The 12,382-nt window shown below is 32.7% G+C and overlaps 2 long non-coding RNA genes across 2 annotated transcripts in view; one reads left to right on the top strand and one right to left on the bottom strand.

Annotated features, from left to right (window-relative positions):
- Positions 1 to 1,576: 1,576 nt before the first annotated feature.
- LOC112467122 overlaps positions 1,577 to 12,382 on the top strand; it is an 11,272-nt gene continuing 466 nt past the window's right edge. Inside the window, exons 1-2 of the long non-coding RNA XR_003042213.1 lie at positions 1,577 to 1,691; positions 1,763 to 1,841. This is a non-coding gene — a long non-coding RNA (uncharacterized LOC112467122). The remainder of the gene's footprint in view (positions 1,692 to 1,762; positions 1,842 to 12,382) is intronic.
- On the bottom strand, positions 10,504 to 11,416 carry LOC112467123. The gene is made up of 3 exons (XR_003042214.1): positions 11,227 to 11,416; positions 10,988 to 11,139; positions 10,504 to 10,910 (listed from the first exon to the last, which is right to left on the bottom strand). It is a non-coding gene; the product is annotated as an uncharacterized LOC112467123 (long non-coding RNA).

The following is a 12,382-nucleotide window of genomic DNA, read 5'->3' as shown; positions in this document are numbered from 1 at the left end:
GCTATTTAGCTTTAACATTATGCAATTACTATTACACTATTAACTTCTTGATACACACAACTGTCAAAATATACGATGACAGCTGCAAATGAAGTAAGTGCAGCGAGAGAACCAATTGGCATCGCGGAAAAGCGGCAACAAAAAACTTCAAGATATGCGAGTATCGACTTAACATGCCTTTTTTTAGAAAGGAGGAGGAAATGATGGACAGCCCCTCGAATGTGGACAGATAGCCCCGCATATGGGGCTGTCTACGCTTGACTTGCCTACTTAAAAAATTTACCTCTTTAAAATGGTAAAAAATTAACGATTCTATAATTATGTTTTTTTTTATAGCAAGGTTGAAAGGTTATATTATTACAATTTTAGCCAAATATCTTTATTAGTTTTTTAGTAAACTTGAAAAAAGCGTGAAGTGTGGACACATATATAGCCCCGGTTTCCCTTACTAGTAAAAAAAAGGTGCACAAATTACACATTGGGATTTGAGAGACCCTAGATTTATTTTAATGTTAATTATTACCAAACCAACAAACAATCTTTAACAGTATAATGTAACATTGTATTTGTAATCGTTCTGTAAAAAAAAATATTTGTATCTTTAAAATAATTAGAAATTTACAAAAATCGACTAATTAAAGACCAATTAAAAAGTTTTCTATTGGATTTACGTGTATTTTATACAAATGTACATTTTCTAATAGAATGAGTAAATGAGAAGGTTATTAAGAAGGGGAGGGTCGTAAGGGTAAATATTATATTTACCTCGATCAGATAGAAAAAACAAACAGAGCACTTGTCTATGTGCTGTACATATAAACAACATGAGATCCGAAAAAGTGTCCGGACATGACCACTTGATTTCGTGAAAGACAATATACATAGATATGCACGAGGAGAACAAAGGCGGAGTTGTCTAATTATTCGCTTTTTTCTTTTCAATTATTACTCAAAATACTTATTGTGTATACATTTCGCAGTGATCTACGCCAACACATTTGTTGACAATCTCCAATCTTTAAAGCCTGTACTTTATTAACGACATCAAATTATTTCCCCCTCAATACCAAATAATTTTTATCTGCAACATTTTTTTATCCTGCTTCAAATTTCTGAAATATTTAATATTTCTTGTTAATAATGTTCAATGTCATAGAAAGTAGAGGCTGGATAAGAAAATGTTTCAAGCAAAAGTTGTTTTTTTTGCGTAACATAAGATGCCGTTAAAAAAATATAAATCTCTATTTAAAAAAATATATAGTTAATTCCAATTAGTTAATTCCGTTGTCAGCAAATATCGCGTTTCCCATGGGCATGATTTTAAATGGTCCGAGGTTGAGATGCACAGGGTACAGAATACAAAAAAGAGAGAAATTGCGGAAATGTTTCTTATAAAAAAATATTCTGATACTATTAATCTAAAAAAAGACACGGATAATTTAAATCCCTGCATATACGATAACGTCATCTCGAGCGTATAATTTTGTTTTCTGCGATTGGTTACTCTGACCTGACAACCTTGTAAACTTTTAAGTATATGCGATACTGCCAGTTCGTTCCGGACTTTTATAGTGTGAACATGAGTCGTTGTGTGGCTCGAAAAGCTTGATATCTTTGTGTAACTCCTAGACGCTTTAATTCGTTGATATGATACGAAATGTGAATTGGTGCTATCGTGAGACATTCTCCTGGTAAATAGTAACCCTCTTTTTTTATTGTTTGTGGGTTTTGACATCATACTTATTAATTTTATTGATTCTAGCCTTTTATGTATGATTTTTCTGTTAAAATCTCATAAACATTAGAGAATGTGTCGACGATGGTAGCCTTTTTCTCATCAGGTATTTTGAATTTTATTTGCGCTTAAATATTTCTGCATTGACGAAAAAGAATTTTCTGTTATATTTTTCATATTTTATATTTTAATTATTGACGATGTTATTTGACCCCATGCTTTATTTTGTTTTGTTAAATCACTTGATAAGGACCCGAAGCCTGGGTTGAAACGTTGTGAAGTTTATGTATATTTTTTGCCAATTGTTGTCGATTTGAATATATTATTTTTGGTTAAACATTATTGGCAAAACAAACATTTATTTTTGGTAAAAAAATATATATATTTGACCCTAAAATTATCTCGAAACGCCCATCAAAACAAAAATAAATAATTCTGTTGTGTTTCTCTCCCCCAAACCAAACAGCTTTGTTTCAAATTAAAAAAAAAATGTTTTTAAGATATTAAAATATTTTAATTTAAAAAACTCACTCTATATACGTGTACACGTTTTCTGTTTAAAAAGTAATGAGACAAAATTTTTTTCTCAACAACTATAGTAACACTGTCAAAACGAGATTGCAGTCGAAAGCTACATTCATACTCTACTTTCAGTTAAAATTTCAAGTCGATAACATTACCTAACTGAACTGAAGTAACAGGTATTTAAAAAAAAAAGTGAAATTTTATAATTAAATTGCGCCAATTGCAAAAAGAATATGTATATTGCTTTGAAAAATAATTGTTGTGCAACTACTTTAAAAAAATAAAACCTAAGTGGTATCTTTATGTTTCTATTTAAGGATCTTCCTATTCCAACCCAAGTGGTAATAGTTTCTTAATTCTCTTTAATAAATTTTTAATATTACAAAGAACCATTTCAATTATAAAGAATTAAAGAAGTAACAGTACAAAATAAAAATATTTAATTAAAATAAAATAAATAAATTTTTTTTGTAAAAAAACTTGGCGGTTTTTTTACTCCTGTCGCATTCTTCCCTAACTTATGTTTATTGTTTTTTTTTATTTAATCAAAAATCTTAGTACTAATGTTTAAATTTCGAAGTCTAGCAGCGCCAAGTTTTTTTACAAGAAAAATTTATTTATTTTATTTAATTAAATATTTTTATTTTGTACTGTAACTTCTTTAATTTTTTGTAATTAAAATGGTTTTTTGTAATATTAAAAATTTGTTAAAGAGAATTAAGAAACTGTTACCACTTGGGTTGGAATAGGAAGACCCTTGAATAGGAACACAAAGATACCACTTGAGTTTTATTTTTTAAAAGTAGTTGCACAACAATTATTTTTTAAAGCATTGCAATATACATATTCTCTTTGCAATTGGCGCAATTTAATTTAAAGATTTCACATCTTTTTTTAAAATACATGTCACTTGAGTTAAGTTAGGTAACATAATTTTGTGTGAAAGTTAATATTAACATTATTAACCCATCCCAATCATTATGGACATAGAAATTCACAGAGACGTATCTAGGATCCTTTACACCCTTGGCAAGGAGCTGTATCGGCGCCCCCCTCTCCCCAGAATTCGTCTATTATTGCATCTATATTTATATGTGAAACTACTTCTTTTTCTATTGATATTAATGCAAGGCTAGTTAATCTTTCTTGATTCATCGCAGAACGGAGATAATTCTTTATTAATTTGAGCTTGCTAAAACTGCGTTCGCAAGATGCTACAGTCACTGGTAACGTTAAATAAATTCGAAGTGCAGTCTTGATGTTTGGATAAATATCATCCAGAGAGTATTCTTGAATGCATTTTAATAAATCCAGGGGAGTTGCTGATTCTAATTCCTTGATCAGCTTCTGCACTTGTGCTTTGAATACTTCTAATTCGGACACAAGTTCCACTTTGTCTACGTCCAATGAGTAGTGAAGTCCAAAGTCAGCAGCACTTTTTTTCAGCTCATTCAAACTCAGATTTTTCAAGTTATTTCCAGACAAAAAAGAGAAATCTGATGATATAGTTGACATGGCCTCATATCGTGACTTCATTGATTCGTTGTGTAATACACAGCATGCAACAACTTGGACGATAAAATTAACATCTCGAAGTTCATTAAAAAATTTTAAACGGCGAAAGCGTCCTTTCAATACATTGAAAACTTTTTCTATTGCCATATACGCGTAAATGAATGCAAATAATTAAATTCAACTTGTTGTGCCGCGGCGTTATTTTTAAACGACTATGACCTTACTACCATGAAGAACACGCAACAATATTACCGCAGAACATTTTAAGATATTGGTCTTAGCGTAATATTTACAATAAAAAAATTAAAATTCAAAATAAAAAGATATGTTGTTGATCATAATATATTAAACAAATTAAAAGTTAAAATTCGAAATAAAGAAGAGGCTATTGTGCGGGCACAGTGTAATGTGACGCACGTCCACACGGCAATCGACAGTTATTACGTTTATGCGAGCGTTAGGCCCGGTCTACGTATGTCGGAGTCGGATGTCGCAACGTAGCCGATGGTCTAATGCCAATGAGAGAATTTCTTTTTTGGAAACGAATTTTCCTCATTGGACTATCTACGTTCCGACATCCGACTCTCCGACATACGACTGATTGTAGACCGGGCCTTATACTTCTGATAGTAACTTACGATAATTCACTCGTTTACGCGGAGTAAATTATCGTAAGTTATTACAACATCCCGTTTACGCGAGAGAATTATCGTAAGTTACTACAGTAGTAACGCTCGCGTAAACGTAGTAAGTGTAACAAATGTGCTAGTTATCGTTCATTTATCGCAACTTATAAAAAACGAGAATACATTGCAGCAATCTACGGTGTAGCAAGTCTGTATTAGAATATAATTGCTGTTATGAACGTTTTAATTGATAAAAGACGGCCACTTACACGTGCCATGTGAAGAGCGGTTAGTTATGTTTGATAATATTCTCGGCCGTTGTCAAGTTAGCAGCGCCGTCAATAAATATGTTATGCTACGCAATATTGACGCTAAAGATTATATTTAAAGAAAATTTTGATTTTGATTTATATTTTAATAAGAAAAACGTATAGATACTGTAATAAGAAAGTGTCATTAATAAATAATTATTATTACCCTGGCAGAAAAAATTTCTATGAATAACTACAAAATATGACTAAAAATAGAAATTTGTACATTTTTGTTGAAACATTTAATTTCTTGTATAAATAGTTATTTTTTTTGTAGAAATATTTACGAAATAGTACCACAAATTACAATGTTCTCAAATCAAGAAATTATTGCAAGTAGTATTTTATGAAAAACTACAATTTTATAAAAAATAGTACAAAGATCTACAAATTTTAAAAATTTAAGAAGAAACAAAATCTTAAAAAATTAAAACATCTGCTTGCTTGTAGAATACTACAATTATTTATAAATGACTATAGAAATCTACCACAATTTACATATCGTAAAACTATACAAATTAGAACCTAATCCAGTTTTTAGTTTCTCATAAAATACTACAATTTTGTATGAATAGTAACAAATACCGATTTGTTTGTACAGCTCAAAAATCAATTACAATTATGGCTAATTAAAATTTGTAATTTTTAGTTAAATGTTACAAGTTTTTACACAAATCTTCCAAAATTCATCTATTATTAATAACTTCTTAATTTGCAGAAGTCAAAATACTTATGTTTTTATTTTCGTATAGTCTGTTGTAAAGTCCAATAAAAAAATATATAAATGTACAATTTTTTACCTATATAAATTTCTTATTCGTGAATGGTTGTAATTTTGCATACAATTACACGGTTCTACAGAAAACGACAAAATCCTTAAGCCTTTTACAACTCGAATTCATAAAAATCTACATAAATTTGTTTTTTTTTTAGATGTTTATAAGATACTACAATTCGGTTTTAACATGAATTTTTTTTTATTAAGCGGTCTGATAGATTATGGCATACTTTCTTTGTAAACTTTTTGAATTTTTGCAATATCTTCAAAATTGAAGAAAATATAGTACACGAAAGTGTGCTGTGACGTCATACTTTATATAAGAAATGACATCATACCTTTTGAAGTTGCCGTCATCAAAGAAACTTTAGCAAGCTATAACTTTCTCAAATTTAGATTTTTTTAAAAAATTTAAAAAGTACTAAAAATCGGTTTAGATTCTCTACATTAATTATGGATACCGCTTAATAAAAAAAAAATGTTAAAACCGAATTTTACATGGAAATTAACAGACCTTCAACCAAACCTTCAATCTTTCCATGGAAATTAATATAAAAATTAATATGTCAATTAAAAAAATTAAGTATTTTATGCAAAATTAGAAAAAAAAAGAAAACTTAAAATAACATATAAGCAATGAGAAGTGCCGTTTTCGGTCGAAGCGGATCTTGATGCTTAATAATATTTTACAATATCAATTATTATTAAATACATGTTTCAGTTTTTTAAATTGGCACTGCGTGCCAATATGGACTTTGTCAGACTTAAAACGCAATTGTGTAAACTGAAACTAAAAATAATATATTTTATATTAATTTGATATTGTCAAGTAAAATAATATACTATTAGAAGAATATTTTTATAACAGCTAGTTATACAAATTTATATGGATTGATCCATTACAGAGTATATATTCATATATAATTATCTTTAACCTTATAAATATACTTTTATGTCACACGTGCATGGAAAGTGGCCCATTACGCACGCGACGCGTGCGTGATAGGCCACTTTCCACGCACTTGCAACATAAAATAGGGTATGCAACACGTGCGTGAAGTTGAAAATTCCCGGGTGCGGTGACCGCACTTGTCTTTGGCTCGTGCGTCAACTCCGCACCCGTAAATTTTCATCTTCCAGCACTTGTTGCACAAATAACTATTATATCATCATATCATACGTGCGTGGAAAGTGGCCCATTCCGCGCGCGCCATCTGTGCGACAAATAGCCAATTTCCCACGCGAGAAATTCCCCATTTGAACCCGTGCAGGAATGAGATATTCCCGCACGCAAAGGCGAGTGCGATCACCCGCACCAGTGTCCAATTCTCAACCCGCACGTGTTACACAAATAACTATTACATGATAACACATGATAATATACTAGTATATAAAACCATATATGACTGTATAAAGTTATACTTAAAGAGATTTAGCCATATAATATTGTTCAAGATTATATTTCCATTTCTTATATGACCATATATAATTATATATTTACTAATATGAACAAATAAGAGGTATTTTTCCCGAGTATATAATCATATATGCTTATATATAGCCATATAATATTGTTTAAGATTATATTTTCCATTTCTTATATGATCATATATAATCATGTATCTACTAATATAAACTAATATGAATAAATAAAAGATTTTTTTTCCTGGGTTATGCGGTTTTAGACATGTGTGTATGTGATGCTGGGTAAGTTTTTTTTTATAATGACTCGCTTTTTATTTTACAGATAAGTTAGAATAAAGAAGTTTTTTCTTCTTTTTGTAATCGCGCGGCGCGACGTTGGCCCAATAGGCCTATTTTGTAACGAGCCGGCACTGCCCACATAGCACGGGAAGCTCCCGGAGAGTTTCTGAGAAGCTTATAAAATTTTTTATAAGCTTCATTTGAACTTCAAAAGAATTCGCACGGAGCTCTCCGGGAGCTCCTATGTCCGCTTTTGAGAGCTCCCTGCGAGCTTCATCGAAGCTCGCAGGGAGTTTAGAAATCATGTTTTAATAGCCCCCTGCGAGCTTCAAAGTAGTTCCCGGGAAGCTTCCATATAAGCTCCCCGGGAGCTCGTACGTCCACTATTGCGAGCTGTCTAAAAGCAACACGGGGAGCTCTCGGGGAGTTCCTGAAGAGCTTATAAAATTTTTCATAAGTTTTATTTGAACTTCAAAAGAACTCGCACGGAGCTCCCTGGGAGCTCATATGTCCGCTTTTGAGAACTAGCTGGGAGCTTCATCGAAGCTCGCAAGAAGTTAAGAAATCATGTTTTAATAGCTCCCTACGAGCTTCAAAATAGTTCCCGGAAAGCTTCCATATAAACTCCCTAGGAGCTCGTACGTCCACTATTGCGAGCTGCCTAAAAGCAGCGACATTAGATGCTTTCCATTTACATTAAAGCTCAGATAAATCTTACTTCTGTCTTTCTAACATGAATGTTGAAGAAAGACAAAAGTGAGATTTATCTGAGTTTTGATGTAAATGGAAAACATCTATAATTTGCATAAAGTTTTATTTGCGCTTGTAAGAGCTCAGAAATCGTGTTTTAAGAGCTTCTTGTAAAAATAGTTCGCATGTAAAGCTCGCCGAGAGCTTCTCAATCCACTTTCGCGGGATTCTCATTTGTACTAATCACTATATATATTTTATATAATTATTAGAAACATTTTAATTATTATTTTATATCTTATCTTGAAATAAAAAGTATAATATATTTTACGCATACAAAAATACATTAATAATAATAATTTGCAATAATAATTAGATTAAAAAACATGAATAACTTGTTTTAATTAAGAACTTTTTAAATCTATCTTAAGTATGTTATAATCTCGCTAATCGGTCGTATTGACGTTGACTTGATTAACAGGCGACATAAAAAAATTAATTAAGCACATTATGTCGTCGTTTTTCTCTTGAGACGTTACAGCCGTGGATCCCACGGATGGCATGCTTTCTTTTCCATCTATCACCGGCATGGTGAAACTATACCGTAACTTCTTTTTCTATCTCACTTTGGTTTGTTAAGGTGTTCTTTTAAAATCGTCTCTGTAAAATAATAATATATATCATTAATTAATTATATATATACACAGAAAATATATAATATACATAAGTACGGATAAATTATATACCATTGAGAGTTTTAGCCATTTTCATCCCTTGAAAGGCAAATGCTCTTTCACAATATCTCCACGGAAAGTTCGATTTTCCATGCCTGTAGAGAGGGGCGAAAGTGACCAATTTCACGCCAGGACGGCATTAGCGGGACGAAAGTAACCACTTTCCGCCCGCTATGCCGTCCTGGCGTGAAATATGGCCACTCTCGCCTCTCTCTAGGCATGGAGGTCGAACTTTCCGTAAAGATATTGTAAAGAATATCGTGTGCACCTCGAGGCGAAAGCTTTTTCAGACTCGTGTGATTTGCCGCCCTCGCCTTTGGCTCGGGCGACAAACTTCACACTCGTCTGAAAAACGCTACTTTCGCCCCTTGGTGCATAATATACTATTTCCGCCTTGTCCATGAATAATCACGCGCCAACGCATCCGAAAATATAGTACTCAAAATGTTGCTCACGTGTTTGGTTGCAGTTTTGCCACCAATTCGAACCATTATGACTTTTCACGCATTTTACATACGATCGAGCTGGGGTATCGCAGATTACTGCGTTTATTACAACCTTGTAATATTTTCCTACATATTGAAATCCTTCTTCTATTAGTTTTTTGCTTTCAGTAATGAAATCTTTCAAATATTCGCTAACTGAAGAAGGTTTCGCATTCCCGTGATAAACACCTATAACAATAATTATGCATATTAGGGTAAAGCAGAAAAACGCAAAAATATCTCCGCTTGATTAACAAAAATGCAAAAAAGCTGCTTATTGCAAACTTTAGGTTTAAGTATTTTACATATACTGTCACGTCTTTTTGCGCCCGAAGCGCGAGACGGATCAAAAAGAGAGGTGAGGAGAGAAGGATGACGGGCCTCTCCGACGGGTCTCTCGCGCCGTCCGACACTTAAATTCACAATCAGAACTAATGTTGGGCGCCAGACGCGTAAGCTCGCGTCCACTAAGTCACACTAAAATCGCGAAAACTCGAAAATGAACACTAAACGTAATTAGTCGGACGTAGGAAAGATCGGCCAGCTCGACCTAACGGCGGTGGGGGGTTAATATAGGGCAGCGCAAAGATTCGGCGGAGTGACGCGTAAATCACACGAGAAACGGAAAATATGGTCGAATGCGATGATACTGACTCGAATTACCTTACGAAGAATGAAGTAAACGCGAATTACACGAGAAAACTTAAAACTAAACATAAGAGTAAATAATACGGAAGGCATAAAGGTGCCTTTTCACGTCAACGCTCGACGCTCATTTTCAGCAAGTAAAAATCTTTAGAAATAATATCTTTTATTTATATATGTATCCATAAAATATTATTACTTGAAGATATTACTTAAAAATAATTAATATTTTACGTATTTCGAAGTCTATGTTTGATTGTACTGGGACGCTTAACGACGATTCAGCGACGACGCTAAATATTAAACAAATTCAACTTTAATGTATTTCTGTTAATTGTGATGTACTACCTTGCAATGTCATTATAATTATATTTTTCTTATTTATCCTACATAATTATAGTACATAAATAAAACTTTATTTTGCAGACTTTTAAAACAATTACGCACACGACAAATTTTAAACATTAATAAACTATTGCGCATTGGGCAGAATTACTGTACTTTATATTAGTGAATGGGGTGTACTGTAACATATGAAAAGTTTAGCAAAATTCAAGGGGTCAAGATGAGTTGGTTGTTCCCTTATCCAGTTTCAGTAAGCAAATAAAACGTTATGACGCTTTTCTACCAATCAAATTTATGTAAAATGCCTAATTAAATCCTGCACTAATTTGGCTCTGGAAACTGTGTAGAAATCAATCCACTGCTTTATAAAGGCTCCATGGAGCACAAAATATGTCCAGGTATATTTAAATCTCAGTGCTTTATCCACGTTATTTCTATTTACTGAATATTTATGGTAAATCCACGATCCACAATTTTCTGTACGCTATGATCCAATAGCTGTGTAAAACGCACATAAATTAGATTTTCAGACATCAACGCAAACTTTTAATTTAATGGAACATATAAAAAAGCAAGTCAACCTGTTTAGTCTCGTCGCCAAATACTTTCTTGCTGCCTTGCTTGGCAGCTTCCGCTATCACATCCTTAATTGCGCTGAGCTTCAAACTACATATTCTCCTTGCTAGGTTTTTCTGTTTCTGCCGGGGCTTTGAAGTTTTTATCTTGCTCGAATACTTTTACGATTTTTTTACCAAATAGTATCCACGGTAGTGGCTCATCTTCCTCGGCAGATGTTATTCAAGAATGAAGCTAATTTCTAGAACGAAAGCAGTTCTGTACACATGCGCCATATCCATTAAATAAAATTATCTAATCAAGTAAAATGTGTTTTACCTTATCTAATTCCCATTTTTTCACTAAACTGGCAACTTTTCCCCCAAGTACGTAAATTAAATGCGCTGGTGTCAATAAAGAAAGTCCATGTGACACAGGTAGAGTTCCTGATTTTATCAGTATTTTTGTACCAGGTGGCGTGTTTTAACTAACTACATGTAAAACAAATGATTAGAAGAGACATTGTAAAAAGCGACACAAGGCAGTAAGTAACGCAATCTAATCTAATACATTTATACCTTAAAGCCGATATATGTTCAACTTCTAAGGCTTGAAAATTATTCTTTCCATCTGTCAACGATAATTTTAACATTTGCGGAACTGATCTCGATTCTTCGTTTCCTTTGAGCGTAGCTACATTACGTATCTTCTGTATAAATCTTTAAAAAAAATTAAACTCATCGTTGCCGTCCTCGAAAAATTAGAATTTTGGAATCAGATCTTAGCGTTTTAGAACATTCTGAACACATTTTGGCATATCAAGAAAATCGATTATAAAAACTACCCAAATAAATTGCAGGAGCATTTAATTCATTGAGAACTTTCAAAAACACTATAATAAAGTATATTTTCCTTTAATACTTTTCAAGAAATATTCCACGTATTAAAACATTCTGAAAACATTGCCATATCAAAAAAATCGGTTATAAAGAACCACCAAAATAAATTGCAGGAACATTTAGCTCACATCGAGAGCTTTCAAAAACACTATAATAAAGTATATTTTCCTTTAATATTTTTCGAGAAATATTAGTGTTTCATGTTTTCGTTGCAAGAAAACGTCGCAGTCGTGGCCCGAAATTAGAGCCAAAGCACATATGACAGTCGTAGTCGTGTGGACGTAAGTAACGCACAAGCTTTAGCGTATTCTAATCTATCAGGTTAGGGATTACGACCGTCGTATATCGCTACGCCATGTTATGTGCTTTGACCCTTACCCCACCCCACTCGGGAAAGACGTAGTTCTACGTCAAAATAGAAATATAAAAAAATGTAAATATAAGTTTAATTTTCAAAATAATATTAATACATTGTTATTAAATGCTTATTTCTGTTTAATCTCATGTGCCTTTTTCTTTTTGTTTACTTTTTCTTCTTTTATTACATGTGGATATTAACACACACAAACTAACAAACACACACACACACACACACACACACACACACACACACACACACGGAGATTTTTTTTAATGCAATTTTTCGACGTTTTACAACATTCTGAACACATTGGCAGCGGCAACTAAAAAAAACTTTTTTTACGAAAACAAAGCTTCCTCCATGAGGAAGCAGAATAATGCAATTATATATTTGTGTAGGATGTGTAGAGGTGTGTGTGTGTGTGTGTGTGTGTGAGAGAGAGAGAGAGAGAGAGAGAGAGAGAGAGAGAGAGAG

Source organism: Temnothorax curvispinosus, unplaced genomic scaffold (genome assembly GCF_003070985.1).
Source record: "Temnothorax curvispinosus isolate PA1 unplaced genomic scaffold, ASM307098v1 QBEX01016905.1, whole genome shotgun sequence".
NCBI lineage: Eukaryota > Metazoa > Arthropoda > Insecta > Hymenoptera > Formicidae > Temnothorax > Temnothorax curvispinosus.
Note: the sequence above shows the minus strand (reverse complement) of the source record. Positions and strands in the feature narration are given on the sequence as shown.